Here is a 20,099-nt window from a genome sequence, read left to right as displayed (position 1 = left end):
AGGATGACTTTAAAAACAACTTTTCACCCTCACACATATGTGTAATGTGTATGTAATTTGTATATATATAATATATATGTTATATATACACGAACATATACAATTATATATATGTATTTTATATATATATATTTCAGCAGGAGAGAGAGGAATTCATGGGCAAACACAAGTACCACCTTTACAGTGAGAGAAAGCAAACACTAAGTTCAGCCTGGCACTACCCAGCAGCTGCTGCTCTCTATGGACACAAAGCATAGAACCCTAGAATCCTAAAACCATTAAGGTTGGTAAAGACCATTAAGATCACCAAGCCCAAGCCCAAGCCATCCCCACCATGCCCATCAAACCACATCCCTCAGTGCCACATCACACCGGAGGGTTTAAAGGTAGACCAGCTCTCATTTCTGCATGGATGCTTTGCTCACATCATAGGACTGACCCAGGCCAGGCACCTAGGACAGCTATCCCTGCAATGAAAAGCATTTCTGTCCTCTTCTGAAACAGCAATGGAATCTCTGCTCGCTGGAAGGTGACTGTGGCAGAGCATGGATTATGGCTCATAGTGCTGCCCCCACACCAGCACCTGCTTGGAATGAGCACCCCCAAAAAAGCTGCTAAAACCTGGACTGCTGTCTGCCTTTGGGAAACAACAAAAAATAAACAGAGCCTCGTGACTACCACTGATATCCAACACACGACAACAACAAAAAGGTTTCCTTCCTAATTTCAGCTTCTGGTCGTAAAATTTTACTTTCATGTAACAGCATGAAATCTGCACAACGGGAGCAGGGGATTTTAATAAAAGGCAAAGTTGATGTAATACCCAAGCCAAGGTGTTTTTATAAGCCAGAAGAAGAGAGACAGAAACACAGAAGGAAAATAATTTTCTTGAATTCCTTCCAGAAAGGAATTTTATTTAGATTTGCTTTAACCGTACCGAAATTCTCCTTCCTCTTATTGCATAGGTTTGCTCCACTTAAAAGCTGTCCCTCTTAGCCTGTGCATTAATGCCAGCAAATCCCAGTCCCTCATTTCTCTTTGTACCTCAGCCCCAGTTAGTTTAAAACATTTGCAGACTGGGTGCCATTGCCAGTGCATGTGGGGTTGTGGGGCTGACTTGATCCCAAACCTGACTTGCCCCAAATCCCAAACCAGCGTGACGTAAAGAGAGGTGCAAAGATGCAAAGCTGTAAGGAAAGATGCACCCATTGAGCCCAGGACAATGCTTCTGGAGGAGCAGGGGACATTCCGTGTGGATGTCCCAAAATAGGAGGCTGGAGAAGAGAATATTGCCTGCTGAAGGGCCAGGAACAGCTCTCAGCTCCATGAAGAATGACTTCCCAATGCCCCCTGCTCTGGGGATTTCATAAGGGAAGATGGATCTTCCTATCTGTTTTCCTTTCTTCTTCATTTTTCAACTCTTGACCTACACTGTGAACAGAAACCTCCCGAGTGCAAACCTTGAGCAGAGGAAATGCTTCCTCCACTTCATTTGTCTTTGGTGCAGCTGAGATGCACGGGGCTGCAACGATGCACTCCCAGCCCTGCACCATCCCACCTCCTCCCTGTTTGGTTTGTAGCACCTCTAGCTGGGATTGCAAACAAGAGTCAAAGCAGACATCAGACATGGGGTTTAAATGCCTGAAAGCTCGTGATTCCCAGTTCAAGGGGAACATACTGCCACAGGATGTCTTGCTTCCAGCATCACTTATGATCCCTGGAAACCAGCACAGCAATGGGAGTGATGGGGACAGCACAGAGTGGGGTGCAGCAGGCAGGGAGTTATCCCAGACTGGATGATAGGAAAGTATGGCATCTGCAGGAGGAAATTTCTGCCTAGAATTATATTTCAGGTGGAAATAAGTAACATGAGAGGATCTTGTATAATGCAGTTCTATGGTAGGTTCTTTGTTGTGTTTTAGACAGCCCCAAACAGACATTGCCCTGGGTGTACAGAGCAAAGATGGGGCAGGAGGGAAAGGGAAGGAGTGAAAAAGGGGGGTGTCCAGCCCCAGCCTTTCTACCCTCTCCCTGTGTTTTCCTCCTGTTTTTCAGCATGGCAGGGCTCATACACCACTGGGTGGCACTTGCACAGCATGAATTTCAAGCTGGATGCTTTGCTGTCCATGCAAAGCAAAATTGCTCGAGCTGTGGAAATGGCCACAGCAGCATCCTGGTCACTGTCCCCCTTTCAGCAAGACATTTCCCTTTGGTTCACAGCAGCCCATGCTCCATGGGATAAAACAACAACTGCTGCTGTTATTCTTTATGAAGGCAGCGAGAGGGCTGAATAAGACAGGCTGCATCCAAAGTACAATATGAGATGAAAAAGACATCCAAGCTCCATGGCGCTAGATAAAACAAAGTGCACATAAAAAAAGAATCAAATACTGAAATATGTATTACTTGTGGGTATGAATAGAACTGTCTATGTTTGCCTTGGAGACAGGGGGAAAGAGGCCAAGTGGTTTCATCTCAGCAGGTATTGCTTTTCAGCACGGAGGCACTGAGCACTGCGGAGCCCTCCTGCCAGCCCTGCAACCCCATGTGCTGATGGGGAGAGATCATGGGCCTGTTCCCACCTGGAAAATGAGGTGGGTCCTCACCACCCTGGGGCTGGGGGCTTTGGACCTCTGAAAGCAATGGGATGACATAGGGTAAGAAAGGGTGATCAGTCCTTGGGTGAGCTGGGAAGAGCAGGGAGCTGGAGAGCAGATAGCTGTGTTAATGCTGGAGCACACAGCGTGCTCAGGAGGGGGCACACCCTTATAGAGGAACTGAGGTGCAAAGCTTTGCACCTTTGTAAATGAACAAGCACCAAGAAGAGCTGGGTTTTCACTCAGGATAAAAGTTGATGTGGAAATAATAATTTAAAAAACAAACAAAGAACAACAGATGATTTCAATGATGAAAATGGAAGAGGTCGGATTTAAAGAAAATGCCCTTTTGGATCAGTTCAGCATCGTTTGCAGCCACCTTTCTGACTCCAAATATGAGCCATCTCCCAGCCTCAGCCACATGCAGAAATCTGGAGTCTGACAGTGATGGATCGTGGAAGCAGCTGATGAATGGTGCTGCCTGTGGGAGGAGTGGGAGATGCTTCCTTGTTAATCCCTTCCTCCTGGACCAGGCTCAGCCCATTCCAGGGTCTCCTATCTGGTGGTTTGGATCAGCCACTGCCCAACCTTGTGGCTGCTGACCCGTGCTGCAAAGCCAGGCGGTCCGAGGGACATTCTCCAGCACCACCACTGTGTACCTTGTGCTTTGGGACTGCCAACATGGCTTTAATAATACGGCCATAAATCATTCTGCCCATGGCAGCTGACATGAGCAGAGGTGCTGGGAATAGCCTTGAACTTTTCAGGTGCAGAGAAACCCACAAGGTTGACCCCTTGTTGGCCAGCTGCATGGCAGCTCCGGTGCTGCCAGGCACGTCTCTATCAGCCCACATCTTGGAGCACAGAGGTGGATGCCAATGAGACCCAATTGCAATGGTCACATCCAAGGAGGAGCAGCTGGAGTTGCACTGGCTGCTAACGAACATGGGATATGTCTTGTGACAGGTTGTTCAAAAAAGCACCCTGTTTCCCAGCTTTAATAATTAAGAAAGCTCATTTACAGCCCTGGGAACAACCATCTAGCAATTCACAGAGCCTGCACACAGTTTGCAGCCTGCTGGGCTCCCCCAGCCCTGGGGCATCCATCACTCTCACACCTCTCTGCAAGCAATGCTGCAATAACAAGCAGGGTCCTGCACCTGTGTGAGCACTCAGCTGCACACAGGGATAGTGCTCCAGCAAGGAACTTGATTAGGATGGATTCTCCCTGCTCCCATGGAGGGGAAGTTCAGGTTTTGAGTTTGGGGGGAGCTCTGGGATAGGGAGGGAGCTCCTGCAGCATTGGGATCAATGGGTCATCCCTGCTGCCTGTAGCTCGCATTCACCCTGCTTGCATCCACCACCTATTGCATCCAGCAGCAGCAAGATCTAGTAAGAAAAGGGGATAAAAACCAAAAAGGCATAACCCCACGCCCCATTTTCAGAGCACAAGGCCTGCTGTTCGCATACATGGCTACATGAAGGGAGGAGAACATTACCAGATCCAAGGCTTCTAATCTTCCCCGACTATTCCTTTGTCTCTGCAATAGCAGTGACAGGAAAAGCAGCTGGGCAGTGCGGGACTTCGCCTGATAGAGGGGTTTCACCTGATGCTGGAAACAATGCCATCCATAGAAGCCCACATTGTTACCTTGACATTTGGAAGCAATTACCTGCATGTTATGTAAAAACTTTTATTAAACGACTGGAGAAATTTGGTAATGTGTTAATCATCAGTTGAATGACATCTGCTTAATACCAGAGATTTTTGAACTGCAGGAGAAGGGTTCAGCAGTTCAGAATGATTACCAAAACATATTGCTCCTTTTTTCGTTCTCCTACGTGTTAATTTTTCAGATTTATTATCTTAGGCTCCTGCGTCTCGTATTTTCACTACATGTCAACATCTGTTATATCTCTGTGTTTCACAGCTCTTTAGTCCTTGCCCCACGAAGCCTCAGGCACTGGGATGGGAGATGCAGCCAGCCCTAACCCAGGGCTTATGCAATTTTCCAAACCAATCCTGAGGACAATTAACAGGGAAGTTTGGCTGGACGAAGCAGTTCTAACATCCAGAAGGGATCGGTAGATGGACTCAAACTCAAGGAAACCCATTGGGTTTAGAGACAAACCTGGCTATTGGGATGAGACTTGGGAGCAGCAAACTGGTTCTTTGAGAAAGGTGGTGGGTGGAAATGTGTCATGGAAAGATGCTCGCACCTCTCCCACTCCTTTCTTTTGATCCAGCAGACCTGGAGTCACTGTGATTTCATAGGGCACAGCAAATCCCTCCAGGGACACTCATCTTTTGGAGATGGAGTCCAAGGGAAAAGGGGGGCTTTGTGTGAGCCATCCCTGCTAAGGGTCTGGTGCCGATGTGTCTACAGAGATCTGGAGACTACAGCCTGGGTCAGACAGGGAATGGCTGCACTGTGCAGGTGGGAGGATGCACGGCCACTTCTGCTGTTGGTTCACCAAAGCCTCCATCCAGCCTTGCCCTCCTCCAGGCTGTCCCTGTGCCATCACTCCCTACATGGGTGAGCTGTCCTGGTTTAACACTTCTCTCCAAGGCAAGGCTTTACTTTCTGATTGCTTTGCAGATTGTTCACGTCCCAGCAGCACTCAGATCCAAAAGTGCCAGATCCCAGCCAAATGCCCATGAGATGGGCAGGGGCATCCCTTCTTCTAAGCTGTGCATCCTGGCAATGACATTCCTCCTTCTGGCTGTGATATTTCTGCGCACTCCCAGTGATGGAGGGTCTTGGATCCATCTGCAGTGCTGTTCCATGGCACACTGCATCTTTTTCTGGGTAAATGCCAGTGGGTCCCCGAGGCAGTACATTACCTCATAGCCCAAAGCAACAGGATGGGGATCAATGCCCAGCTTTGCTGGATGGATGCAAGAAAGGGCACCCTTCTTCTGCGGTTCTCAGCTCCCTCCCAGTTTGCCTTGGGAAGACAAAGCAGTTAAAAGAAGTCATAAAACTACTGGGAGAGCTGTATGTCCCCAGGATCCATCTTCAGACAGCAGAAGGGTGTTTTGGAGGAACGTGCAGGAGACTGCAGCACTGGGCAGCTGTGAGCTGGGGATGCCATTCCTGCTCGCTACCATTTGTTGAAGAAAATATATCCCAATTTTTCTTCTGTTTTAGAGCATAGAAAGTCAACTCTTCAGAAAGATTTACCATGAACAAGAGAAGAAGGTTCCCCCAGAACACTCTATGTCCCCCAGCTCACAGATTGCGGTCTAACCTCACTTAAAGGATCACAGCTCCTCCATCCTGCTGCATCTCCAGGAGGAAAGCATGGAATTCTTCTCAGCACGCTGTTTCCAAGCCTGAGAAAGAGTATAAAGAAGGAAGATTAACACCTATGTGAAAATCCAACCAATGGCAAGAGTTTCTGGGAGGCTGCACTTCAGTCTTTCTTCTTTAAGTCGAGCCCTCACAGTCGCTGCTCTTCACTTAGAAAGGATTTTAGAGCTCTGAGCTCTGGCAGTAGTTCTCCTAAAGCACAAATGTTTGACCTTGGATGACACCGACCTGCCAAAAAAGCACACACACACAAAAAAAAGGTGTTGCTGATATTTATTTTATGCTCCGATTCCTCATTCATCATCAGGTAAATTCACTCTTGGCAGCACCGGCGACTTCCTCAAACGCAGCCAAGGTGACCACTAAAATTAGCATCAAATCCCAGTGACGCTTTACATCACACTCACATTATTTTTCATGGGGTCTTTTGCTCTTGTTGCGGCTTTAGGGGGCAGGGAACAGACCTTGATGGGGGCAGTGCCCAGATGGGGACTGAGTGGCTGACACAGGCAGCTCCCAACATCCCCATGAAATTCCTGTTCCACTGGAGATGTTCTCCAGCCTCTTGCCAAGCTGCGTTATGAAAACGTCTGAAGGAACAGCATCGGCTCAGACCTCAGACAGTAAAACATAATTTTCATTCTCCCTCATAAATTTTTGCTTAATGAAAAGTCCTTGAGGAGCTCATTTCTCTGTCGGGGCCAAGGAAAATAACTGTGTGCGTGGCTGAGCAGCGCCAAGAGCCATGAACGTGAGCAACACTCCACGTGTCCTGGTGTTACCGAACATCTGCATCTGAACTCCTCAGAGACTGCCAGAGAGAGGAGCAGAGGGATGCTGAGCACTTCATGCTGGCTGTCCCCAGTGGTGCTGTCCTTGGAGCCCCATTGCTATGCTTTTCCCATGTGCAGAATGCACAGACTTCTCAGCAGACTTCTCATCTTGTTTGGTTTTGGTTCTTGAGAAAACCATGCAGAAAGCAGTAGAGATATTTGGAGAACATGGCCCAGGTTGGGTAGTGCTGGATGGGTGAACACACCCCTCTCAGGTTTTGAACTAGAGAAGCCAGGCAGGTGATGCTGTTCTGCAGTGTAATTAAATGCCATGGTCTAGAAGCACTCACAGCTCACTGAAACACAGCCTCAGCAACAGTGAGAGGTTTGCAGAGCTTTAGGGCAAGGGCAGTGCCCCAGCACCCAGCAGCACAGTGCCAAGAGGAGTGGTTTGGGATGTGTCCAATGACTCCATAGGCTTTGGTACACTTGCAGCCTCACTGTCACATCCTAGATTGTATATAAGGAGGAAATGGCTTATGCTAACAGTGGTGAGGAATGGCACAGGGTGCCCAGAGAGGTGGCAGTACCCCATCCCCGAAGACACCCACAGTCAGGCTGGATGGGGCTTTGAGCACTGATGGAGCTGTGGGTGTCCCTGCTCAGTGCAGGGAGTTGGACCTGATGGCCTTTAGAAGTCCTTTCCATCTCAAACCATTCTGTGATTCCTTCCTCTAAGGAAGTTGCGAGCACAGATATACTTGGCTGGAAGAAAGAAGAGGGTCTCTAATCATCCTTTGCTGACTCCCCAGCTACCTCCTCCTGCCTAGGGATGTGGTGGGGATAGGTTAATGTTTGGACTTGATGCACTTAGTGATATTTTCCAATCTAAATTGTTCTATGATTCATTCTCCCTTGTCCTATCTCTGTCTGCCCATGTAAAATTTTGCTCTTCATCTCATTTACAAGCTCCTGATAGGCCACAATCAAGTTCTCCTTGAGCCTTCCTTTCCACATCTGAAAACCCCAGTTCCCTCAGCCCTTATGGGATGGACTCTTTTCCATTAAAAAAACAAACAACAAAACACCCAAAAACCTAAAAAATAAAACCCAAAAGCAACCAAAAGAAAAATAAAACAGAAAACAAACCCCCCCACACAAGGAAAGAAACCAGAAACATTAAAAAAGCCCCCAATCCCAGCATCCAGCCGACAGACCCAGCCGCACTAGAGGGCAGTGCTGCCCGCCGTGAGCAGCAGCGCAGGGCACGACTCTCCTGAAGCAACAAGCAGAACTAAATTGATCATAAAATTAATAGAAGTTCCTTTTGCTAAGCTGCAGCATGACTGCATAAGAAGTGCTGCGTGCAACAGCCAAACCTCTGCCTCAATTTTGCAGTCCCACCTGAGGCTCCTCATGCACAGACAGCTTCCCCCCACATCACAGCACCACCCCATAGAACCTCGTGCTGGCTCTGCAGCTCCCGTCCCACTGCAGCACCCCAAAACATCCTGAGAATCTGCAGCACCTCTCATCCTGAAAGGTGGGGGCATCTCCCATGCATGTAGCTTTGTGCTAAGTGTAAATGCAGCCAAGGCATCTCTTAGGCTGGTGATGCTCAGAGCTTTCCTGTGTGCAGCAGGGCTGTACGTCTTGCTCTGGGTTTCTGTTTCAGGTGTGATTTTCCTTCAGTTTTAGGCTGAGACCTTCCATCAATGGAGATCTGTTAGGAAAGAAAGCGAGAATGTTTCATTTCCCTCCCTGAAACCATGATTTCCGCCACAACCTCTGTGACCCTGGTGAGGACCATGAGGGGTGGGGGTTCCATGGGCTCAGAGCACCTCTCCTACATGGCTCACAACCACCCAACCATGGCAGTGATAAAGGAACAGATTGACTCTGACATGTATTGCTCAGACACTGCATGTGACTGTGCATCCCCTGGCAGCCACCTGCCCCAACTGCAGGTTTGGGACCCAGGACAAGCAGCTCCATCATGTTTAACCCCTGCCCTCCTGCAGCTCACTGCACCACACAGCCCCCACAGACACATCCTATCTGCCAGAGACTTATTTCTAGTCTTCTTTTCAAGACATGATGTCAGGATTACAATAACCTGACTAAGGCAAACGCTGGATGGAATTACTATTGTGTTTATCAATTTCCTACTTCTTTTCTTGTTCTGATTAATCATGGGACGGCGCGATGGAAAAGTCCTGTTAGAGCAGCCTGTCCTCCAGCCAAGGCAGGGCTGATCTGTCCATCCACTGCCGTGTGTTTCATCCAGCCTATTTTTAAACAATCCCCAAGTGACAGGACTTCTTGAATCACAGGAGCGAGAAATGGAAAAGACCTATTAGCTCATGCTGTCTGTCTCCTGGCCAGTGCAGGCTGTTCCCTGCAGCCCCGTTTGCAGTGTTTCAGCTTCCACCTTTCCTTCTCTTGGGAGAGCGTTCTGCTGGCGAGCAGCTCACACACACTCAGGTTTGCTTGATGTCATGCTGGAAAGCACAGATCTTCAGCACTGGCCTCATCCAATCTAATGCACTTTAACCCGAAGCAGGGTGAGCAAGTGCACGCTGCAAAAGTCAAACACATTGTGCAACAACAGCAGGTAATGCCACTCCACATCAGTACCCAGTGATGGGCACCATGGAAGCCTCATGGAGCAGCTGGGCTCAGTATGGGAAGAGATGGAAACATGCAGCCCTGCTTGGGGCAGAGTGAAGCTTGCACAGAACCTGCACCACATCAGCCCAGCTTTGTATGCAATGACTCAGCTCAGCACCCAACAGCTCAGCTCTGCCTGACAGCAATGTGAGGAGACATCAACCTCCTTCTCCATTCCTCACCCACCATGCAAAAGGATTTTGTGCAAACAGTTGACGAGAAATAACTTGGAAGCTTCTCAATTCCTTGCCTGTGCTGACTCCTGCCAGCACTGCTGCACCAACAGGACCTGGCATAGCTTGTACCAGCTGCTGGGACCTGGCCTGCTCAACCCCCCCCACTTCCTCATGCTGCCTCCATGCTGAGGGCTTGCAAGCAAGACAGACAGCCCAGCCACAGGCAGGCTAAAGAGCATGCTAATTGGTTTTTAAGCAGAAAGATCACCAGCTTGCCTGTGTGGGGTTTGCAGGCACATGTGTGTGCTTACTGCACCCTCCGTGCCTGCACCACGCATGTCTGGAAAGCCCCCTACAAAACACACAGGCTCACAGTGCTGGGGGCTCACACAGGTGCTGGGTGCCGTGCCCTGCAGCCCCTCGTTTGCAGTGTGTGGTTCTCGGTGCTGCCTTATCTGCTTCGAGTAATCAAAAATAATTGGTTGCTCCCCAGTGGACTGATCTAATAGCAGTACGAATAAAGTTATTTTGAACAGTTGTTCATGAGTTCATCTCCTGGAAAGCCTCAGTCCCAGCTGTTACTGTGCTTTTGATAAAAAAAAAATAACATATATATATATATATATATATATATATATTAAACTCAAACTGGGGATTATCAGGGCTAAGCACGTCTCAGTCCTCCCTCCTCCCAGTGTCAGGTGCCCGGCCAGGCTATAGACTGCTCTTTGTGTGCTGCAGCTCCCTCACCCCTTTCTCTGCGAGCTGGCAGCGATGCAGTGCAGATTTGGCTCCTTGCAGTGTGCTGGGCGAGGGATGCTGGCACAGCCCTGGGTTTGCCGGTGCCCAGGGCTGGCAAATGTGCTGAGGCAGAAGGCTTATCATGCAAATGGTCCCTGAGGCCTCTGGCCAAGTCCATTTGTTAATGGTCAAACTATGGGAAGCTGGTTAGGGAGAAGCAAATTGAATTAAGCACAACTGGGGAAAGGGAGGGTGAGGAGTGGGGTCTTTGTGGAGGTTGGAGGGTAGGTGGGGACAGTGGGACAGAAGGAGACTGCAACAGGCACCTGTGCAAGCTTCATAGGTACAAAAAGGTGACATGAAACAGGGCACATCTCTGGAGATAACAGGTTATCCTCATGTCCTGGGTCACCCCATCCCTGTGCAGCCCCAGCAATAGGCTGAAGCAGAACAAAGAGAGTGGGCTAGGGGTGGACATGCAGGAAATTTCCTGCAGAGAAGAAATAATGAGAGAGAATCACAGAATCATAGAACATCCCGAGTTGGAAGGGACCCATAAGGATCACTGAGTCCAACTCCTGGCTCCACACAGGACCACCAAAAATTCAGGCCATAGGATCTGGACAATGAACACAGACAACAAAGTTCCACACTCAGCTTCCCATATCTAGTAAGTTCTGTAGGATCAGAGCCTTCCCTCCACATCCACCCAAGGAGCTCCCTCCCTCTGAATAAAGATAGTTGTAAAAGCAAAACTGTTAATCGTGGCAAGGTCAAGAAAACAGTACTTGGTAACAGAGAGGTGATAAAAGGAGAACTGGCAGAAAAATATCTCAATGGTAACAAACCCAGAGTACATTCAAGGCTGAACATGCACAGAGTCTTGCAGCAATGCCATGCAGTCGCATGGAAGGGGATGTGCAGTTGGACCGACAGTCCATGCAGTGCCCATTGAGTTACGATTAAGTCACAGTGTCTCAGTTTTCCTCACTAACCCCTTTCCCTGATTGCAAAAGCCAGGCAGCCGACCCAGCTCTGAGCAGGTTTCTGGATGCACATTTCACACCGCATCCCACTCCTTTGGCTTTCTCTCTGCAGCTCTTATTTTCCTTTTCTGCATCAGCATCTAAACATCTGGTCACAGCGGAGCTTGGAACTGGAAGCGACACAATCTAACCAGAAAGGATGTTTTTGTGCTATTTCCAACCTTCCCAGAACAGAGAACTTCAGAACCCCCTCCACAAAGGCTGCTTTTTTCCTCTGTGCTACTATGAAAGGACGGGTGAAATCCTCACTTATCGCCTCTACCACTGGGGACAAGACAGAGATGATCAGAAAAAAGAGGGAAGGAACCATGAAGAACACAGCCGAGTGCTTTCCTTTCTTTTCACTTTCTCTGTGTGTTTGTTTTAGCTTCTTTGGGTTCAAACCACACGTTTGGAGCAATTCCCACCTGCTCCGTACTTGGGGAGCAATTCACAAACATCCCCACAGATTACTTTCTTCTGTTTCCCCCCTGCTACAATGTCAAAAGAAAAAAAATCTGAGGGTTTGTAGAGATGTTTTGCTGCCCAGCACCCTGCAGGTTGGGCACTGAGCATTGCTGCTACCACCCTATGGGCATAGGGACATGTCCAGACCAACACTCCTCCACTCAGATGGGTTGGAGCCTGTGGCACTGCACTGTCACCAGAACCAACACGGGTCCCATCTGCCCTCCTGCTGCCCTTCTCTTGTCCCTTTCTGGGACCAGAGCTCACCCTGGGCCCAAGCTGGACATACTTTGAGCCTTTATGGACGTGTTGCCAGCTGGAGTGGTGCTGCTTGCAGCAGGAGGGGTCTTGTGCTGTGCAGCCCACACCAGTGCCTGGCTCATGCTCAACTATGCTCCATGCATCTGAGTGAAGGCATCTCTGCGCTCTGCCTCTTCCACAGACCCCCACAGCTAATCCCCAGCTGCCCAAGGCAGGACTCAAATCAAGAACCTGAATCCTCTCTGCCTCTCCCTCCTTCAGGGCTTGTTCCCAGCAGCTCAGCCCCACAGGGAAAGCCTTCAGGGTGTCCTCACCCCTCTGCATTCACTCTGTATTGCACCAGGACTTGTGTGTCTCCACACCTTGAGCAACTCCAGTTGCACTGCTCTGCTCCTGCACAGAATCATAGAGTTATAGGACCACTCTGGTTGGAAAAGCCCTCTCAGATCACCAGTCCATCCCACCATGCCCACTGATCACACCCCTCAGTGCCACATCTCCACTTTAACACTTCCAGAGCGTAGCAATTGGACAGATCAATATGATGGGAAAAGGTGTTTCACCAGAGGTGTAGCGACAGAAGGATCAGCACAATAGAAAGGTGCTATAAAGGAAGGGAAAGAAAATCACTCACCCATATACAAAGATTACAGGTTCACAGGGGAAAGCTTCACCAGGGAGGCATCTCCAGAAAGAAACCCTTCCCCAGTGGCAATCAGCCTTTAAATGAGGTGTAAGACAGGTGCAGCCAGAATCCACCCAATCTGGTCACAGAACTTAATTGCCTTCACCTGTGCTCTCAGGGCTGATCGGGTCCTTTCCCCAGGTGCTCAATCAGTGGTTCAGGCCATGACTCAACAGTTCCCATACACAAGGACAGTAAGCTTCTCCACCCCCCTGGTGCAGCAGTGTCAGTGCCTGAATGCTCTTTGGGAGAAGCAGTTTATCCTAATAATTCACCTTCTCCCACCTCATTTTCTCTCATGGGGTAAAACCCCCTGCTTAGAAGCTGGAAACACCACGTTCTCTTGTTATACAAAGCTGCATTTCATATCTAATGAAATCTTTCATACAGTCCCATGATGGCATGACCCCATCAGCAGAGAGGGCAGCACTGTGCTCATCCCTCCTTGTGGTTTCCATTTGTTCCATTGGAACCCAACTGGGCAGAGGCCTCGAGCCCAGCCCTGCTCCTGTCCCACCAAACAAAACCACCCCAGGTAAGAGCAAACCACACAGCGTTCCTATTGCAGCACATCCCATCTGCAAGCAGCCCGAAAGAGAGAGAGTCACAAGAACATATTTTATCATATACATAATCTCAAAGAAAAAAGAAAAACACAACAAAACAGCCCTCATCTTCGAGATTCCCAGACAGTACACTCAGCATCCTCATGCTACTGATGTAATCTTGGAGGAAGGTCCCCTGGGCCCACACTCATGGAGCAGGAGCTGTGTCTGGAGCTTGCTGCAGCCCAGCATGGAGGTGGGCACAACCCCAGCCCCACACTGGGAAGGTCCCAGTCCCCCTCTACAACTGCTGGGGGTCTGAGTGTTGTTCAGTGCCCCTGGGAACAGGCAGAGCTCAGTGCAGCTCCCTGTGAATGTCTCTATCCTCTGTGCTCAGCTGCAGGGAATGATGGCCAGGAAGGAAAATGCCATCATCATTAACAGGAATAAAAGCATCCAAGCAGGTAACAGATCAAGCAGTGCCCACCCTCAGCACCAAGCACTCTGCAGCCAGCTGAAAGCACTGCAAAGCAAACCTTGAGCTGAGGTGCAGCAAGCAAGCAAAGCAGAAGATAAGGCAGTGGAGCTCTGCCAGAGTGCATGTTTGACCCAAATTGTTTCGGCTGCAGCTGGGTGGGTGATTCACTGCGTGCAGCTCCATCAATGGGCTTGGCCTGGCTCTCTGTTTGTGACTTGTCTCCAGAGAGACGGAGGGTTTCTGTGTTTTGTTTGTATGGATGCCTTGGTTATCCTGGGAACTGTGACACGCGCGGTGGGAACGCTGGCTGCCTGCTCCTGGGGATGATGCACGTGTTGAGCCTGGCTTGGACCTGACTGCATAGCCAGCACAGAGCCCTCCTGCCCACACCTGACCTCAGCAGAATCACTCACAGCTTCACATCACCCGGCCCTGAGCCCCAGCTCATCCAGCACCAGGAATCCCACAGGCAAGAAAGGTTCAAATGATGAATGTGGTGTGTGGATAGAGAACGCTGGATCCCTGGAATCCCTCTGTGTGCTCTATGGGAGGTCAGGAGGGGACAGGCATGGATAGGGATGCGTGAAGCTGGACACCCAGCAGCACTTGTTCTGCCTCAAACTCTTTGTGCCCCTGAAGGAAGCAAGATGAAACAAGTGGGACACCCGGTCTATCCATGAGCACAGAATGGGACAAAAATGCACCCCAGGGCAGATCGACCCCATAAGGACTCACATGGAGAAGTGCCTGCAGACTGTCCATGCAAAGCTCAAACATCCCACTCCCAAATATCCCACTCTCAAACTCAAGTGGCTCAAACACAGCCTTTCTGCTTTGGCATTCCAACAGCCCAAACCCCAACATTTTGTTTTCCTGACCAGTAAATCTAGTAGTATCTTTTGCAGCATGGTGAGATGGGGACAGCAGTCAGGAAGGCTGGGATGTACCCCATCACTCCCAGCTGCTTTTTGGGGCCTCTACTTTCCCTTCAGCACACCACCACCACCACCACCACCACTTTTCCATTGCTGGAGCAGCAGACAGCAAAAGAACATGAAAAAATGCTGAAAATGAAAATGCAACAAAATGCCACAGTGCTGCTTGTCCTTTTGGATTCAGTTTTTGATCAACTAAATCATTATTGAATGAGGCAAGCTGTGTCAAAAATGTACTCTAATGAAATGCAGCAGGGGCTCTGGCTCTGTTTCCTGAGCTCCATAAAGGTTTTAATCCCTAGGCTCTTTAAGACACTGTGTGACACATGCTTAAAAGAGGATATATTTACTCCTTGGCATTTCTTGGATGTCACCTTTTAAAGGCTGCTGCCAGCTTGGTTCAGCCTGAGCCGCTGGTACATGGGGTGGGTCCTCCATCACAGAATTAGAGTCATTCAGGATGGAAAAGCCTTCTCTGATCCCCAAGCCCTCTCAGATCCAACCATGCCCACTGACCACATCCCTGGGTGCCACATTGCCACGGTTCTGGAACACCAACATGGATGGTGAGCCCAGGGCAGCAGTGACAGTGCCCAACTGCTCTTTTGGAGAATAAATTGTTCCAATGGGACCAGGAAGACCTGGAGCTGCCTTGGAGGAGGAGGGAGAGCAGGCACTGCTCACTTCAGTGTAATGCTCATGGTGCTCAGGAAATACACAACTTAATACAAATTCAGCTCTACACCCAATATTACCTATTTGCTGCAAGCAACAGAAGCAGGGCTCCCATATATCCCCTGCTAAAAAGCCTGGAAAAATAAGTAAAAGACCCAAAACAAAGCTGTGTTGGGCATCCTCATGGCAGCTGCTGTCTCCAGCCTGTCTCCGGATGTGAAGGAGGATCCCGGAGGCACGAAGGACAGACGCTGCTCATCAGCCCTTCCTTATCTCCTGCTCAAGTCCCGCTCTGTTTGGATAAGCTGAGGATGGAGCGAGCAATATCTGTGGCAGCGAGGAAAAGCTGCTGGCAGATCTCTCCTGGCCTGGGAGAGCCTCGCTCAGGGAGATATTAAAGGCTTTTGTTTCCAGGAGCTGTCAAAACCCTCACCTTTCACAAGCACTAAAACGACCAGGGGAAAAAATATATGCGAGTGGAATAATAATTTTTAACTCATAAATTTGAGCTCGTAAATCAAGGATTGAAGGAGCAGTCGTTGTAATGTCTCGTGAGTTAACATTCGAGGTTTTCTTTCACCTGGAAAGAAAAGGAAAAAAACAGCCGGCCCTCTGCCCTTCCACTCCAGAGTCGGCCATAAATCTCATTAATGTTACAGCCCTGCTTTTAAACAGACCCAAAGCACGAGCACAGGGAGCAGATAGCAAGACGGGGTGATTTTAGAAGTATGGCACCGGGAGGAAAGCTTTGAAAAGGCAAAAATCCAACAACCCAGAGCCAGAGTGATCCCACTCCTCTTGGAATGGCCAATGGCACATCCTGACTTCCGAGCAGCACTTTGCAGCTCAGGTGGTGATGAAACATATGGGTGAGCTGAGGCACCTCCTGGAGACCCCGCATTTTGCTCATGTTGGGGCCAAAAGCAAAAAGGAAGCTCCTCAAGCACCGAGTGTTTTATCAACTTATCTTTATCGCAGATGCCTCCAGTGCTCTTGGCCAGTTTGAGACCCTGTGCCATACATGCAGCTCCAGCAGTGGGCTGGGAGGAGGGAGGCTAAAGGAGGAGGGAGGCTAAAGGAGGAGGAGGAGGAGGAGGAAGGCATTGGCATGCAGAGCACAAGTGCGTGCGGGGCGCTCGTCTGCCTAATCCAGAGTGTTCAAAGCCTCAGGCGCAGCTGTGGCCGTCTGAGCTCCAACAGGTGACGGCTCAGCTGTGCTTCCCTCGGGCTCTCCATCAGCCCCCGCTCACGCTGCTGGCTCCAGGGGGGGGCTACTCCCCACGACTCCGTGGGGCTGTTGGCTCCTTTCTACCCTGGGAGCCCATCTGAGCCCAGCTGAGGGCTGCCTCCTTCCCTGTGCAGAGCAATGGTCCAGAAAAGTGCTGGGAAGAGCTGCTGGAAAAGTAGGAGGGGGATGCTTCCAGGAGGCCCTGGCTTTGCCCAGTACATCCCAGCCCATACCTGTGGGTGCTGGGATAGTAAAGTGTGGGGCCAAGTCATCTGCCTGTGCACACAATTGATAGGAGCTGCACTGTGATGATTAAGAGAGACACAAATTTCCCTCATTTATATATGAAAATGACAAAGCACAACCTGAAATATGTCTGTCCCCGATGCAGCTTGATGCAACCTGCCAGATTGGTGGCCCTGTGAAGATACTGCTTAAAAACTAAACAGCCCCATCCATTTCCCTCAGAAGGTGGTGGCAGTGGGCAGGAAGACCCAGGGGTGCTGCCATCACAGCGGGGTCCAGTGCTGACCCCCCCCTGGCACCTCCAGCCCTGCAGCAATGCAAGCAACCTACTGACATCCTCATTAATCCCTTGAGCTGTGACTGTCTGAGCAGCGCCATTATTCAAGCGGCCTCCAGACCCCTTCCCCACTGCTAATTTCTACTTATCTGCATATGTTATTGAAAATTAAAATCCTTTTGCATTTTTCCCAGGGCTCAGTCGTGAAAAATCTTTTATCAGAGCCCTACTTGACTCCAATTAGTTGGGATAACAAAGCTTCCGCTGTTTGAGGATTATTGACAAATGTGCAAGGAAAAAAAATGCCAAGAGAATAGCCTATTAAAATGACAGCTTTTTAAGCCTGGAAACAAAAAGCCCTGACGATTAACAGTGCTGAGGAGGCACAGGAAATACCAAGCCTCAGTTTTTTGCTGGCACTTCATTTGATTAGCCTGCTCGAGCCATTCCTTTGTGTCCCACTCCTTAATGGGTCCTTAGTGGGGGCCAACTGGTGCCCATTGCCCAGAGCCCGGTGCCCATAGGTGTGCACAGCTGGGACAGAGTCATAAAATGATGGAATCACAGAATGATTTGAGTTGGAAGGGATCTCTAAAGGCTGTCTGGTCTCTCTGCACTGAGCAGGGACACCCACAGCTCCATCAGTGCTCACAGCCCCATCCAGCCTGTCCACGGGTGTCTGCAGGGATGGGGCACCTCCACCTCTTTGGGCACCGTGTGCCATTCCTCACCACCCTTAGCACAAACAACGTTTTCCTTATACACAAGCTTAATCTGCCCTCTTTTACTCTGAAACCATTTCCCCTCATCCCATCACAGCTCCTCATCCTGAACTCGCCCAAACCAGAGCTGGCAGCAATCTGGCTGCCCGTGGGTGAGTGGTGCCAAGGCACAATGACAACCAGCAATAGCTTTATCACAGCAGCGAGGGGAATTTGGGTAGGAAAATGCATCCCCAGCAGCGATGCAGCCCCCGCCCTGCTGAACCCCTGCTGTGGGGCTGCCCCCAGCCACGGTTCCCATGGGCGCCTGCAAACCTGTGCCGTGCAGCTGCGCCCATGGCACAAAGGGACTGAGGAGCATTGAGAGCGGCACAACTCTTTCGCTGATCACTCCTTAATGGTGTTTCATATTTAACCCTCCCCTCCCACCCTCACCCTTCCCTTATTTATTTATTTATTTATTTTAATAAAAGAATAGTGGGGTTAAAAATGAAGCATACTTTGATAAACGGCCGGGAGTGTTACTTCCCTAAATAAATAAATAAATAGATTTTAAACAAGCGAACAGAGCTTTTTTTCTTTCCTAGGTGGCTCGGACAGCTGGCTCTTTAAATATTAATCAGGGGCTCATTGATATGCAAATATGCAAAGAGCGAATAATGCAGCCGCAGCTGCGCAGCCCCCAGCGGCCCCGGCAGTGCTGGCCTCCTCTCCACCATGAATGGGAATATCTGAGGACACAGGTGCAGGGAGCCGACCGTGTGCTTAATAAGGTAATTTGTGAGCGATGCTCTATAGAGACAAACCGGAGCAATCTTTTACCACTCGACAGTATCTGACCACCAAACAAGGTGTTAATCTTATAATTGTGCTGTTGACTGTTCCCTAGCACGGCGTTCCTGGCCTTTTGCCCTGACACTTGGCCAGTTAAAATCAACTGAACTGACGCGTCGGATGCGTGCCAACCGATTGGCGATAAATTATTTATTGTTCTATTTCCAAAATAACAAGTAAACAGGAAAGACAGGGCATCCCATGGAGACAGCCCGCTGTGTCGGAGCAGGGCTTGGCTGATCTCCGTGCCCTGTCCCCATGCACTCACCTCCTCCTGCTGGGGAGGGACCGTGTCCCATCCTACCCGATATCCACCACAGGGTCCAGTGGTGCCACCCCATGTCCACTGCAGTGTGGCAGGCTCTGTTTTGGGCTCACACACTGCGTGCAGCTCCTAGTGCTCACACTTCTCCAATGAGCTGGGGACCAAAATTGCAGAAGCAACAGCAGTGCTTGCAATGGACGTTACAGCAGAGGGCTGCTGGCTCCCTCTGGCACAGAGAGCAGGGATGATGAATGGGTTGGGGACAGGAGCTCCAGCACAGCATTGCACTCACTGCCATGACCTCTCTCCTGTGCTGCTAATGGATTCCCATGGTGGGGATCAGAGGGTCACAGGGCTCTATGGTATCCACAGTACACTGCACTACAGCACCCTATCCCATCCTCACCCCATCCCAGTGCGGCCTCTGGGACTGAGCCCTTCATTCCCCATTTCCACACTTCTCACACTGCACAGGGGACACAGACCCACTGCTTGTTCCCACCCCTGGGGCGATGCTGGCCCCCGGCTTCAGTTGGGTCCTTGATGGGGCTGCTCTATCCCATCAACACACAAGAACGCTTCCTTCCCCAGCGGGGAGTTTTCTCACCCATCTATAGCAGCAAAGGGAAAACAGCTCAAGCAGCAGATACAATAACCACAGTCCACACAGCGCTTTAAAATTTGCCTCCTGTGGTTGCCGTCCTCCTCTTCCCTGCCAAGCTTCCTCACCCACTGATGAATGACCTCGTCCGGGTACCGCCGGTACCAGGCGAGCGCAGCTGCGGGGCTGCTTTCCAGGGCGGGCGCTGCAGATGGCCGCGCTGTGCCGAGAGCACAGCTGCACACTGGGGCTGCTGTGCCATGCCACAAAGGGACAGAACACGCAATGAATGAGAGCAGGGGAGCGGGAAGGGAGGGATGCTGGGGGGCCTCCAGGAGCTGGTCTGTGTGGTAAAGGCTGCACACACGGCACGGTCATGCCCAAAGGACTTCATGGAGATGGGGAGATGCTACTTACAGAAAGTGACAGCTTCTCTTCTTCTATGCTGAGTGAGCAAGGTGGTCAAACCCACACCTCTTCTTCCCTCCCTGTGTTTGGCCAGCATGCAGTTTGTGCATTAAAAAGAGCAGATATGGGCCAGGCATAGTGCACATAGATCTATATGCTCCTGCGCATTGCAGGG

At 50.1% G+C, this 20,099-nt stretch overlaps 1 long non-coding RNA gene across 1 annotated transcript; it reads right to left on the bottom strand.

Moving 5' to 3' along the window:
* Window positions 1-3,819: 3,819 nt before the first annotated feature.
* On the bottom strand, window positions 3,820-18,216 carry LOC107320788. The gene is made up of 2 exons (XR_001558367.2): window positions 12,660-18,216; window positions 3,820-8,407 (listed from the first exon to the last, which is right to left on the bottom strand). It is a non-coding gene; the product is annotated as an uncharacterized LOC107320788 (long non-coding RNA).
* Window positions 18,217-20,099: the final 1,883 nt, after the last annotated feature.

This window comes from Coturnix japonica, chromosome 14, assembly GCF_001577835.2.
Source record: "Coturnix japonica isolate 7356 chromosome 14, Coturnix japonica 2.1, whole genome shotgun sequence".
Taxonomy (NCBI): Eukaryota; Metazoa; Chordata; class Aves; order Galliformes; family Phasianidae; genus Coturnix; species Coturnix japonica.
Note: the sequence above shows the minus strand (reverse complement) of the source record. Positions and strands in the feature narration are given on the sequence as shown.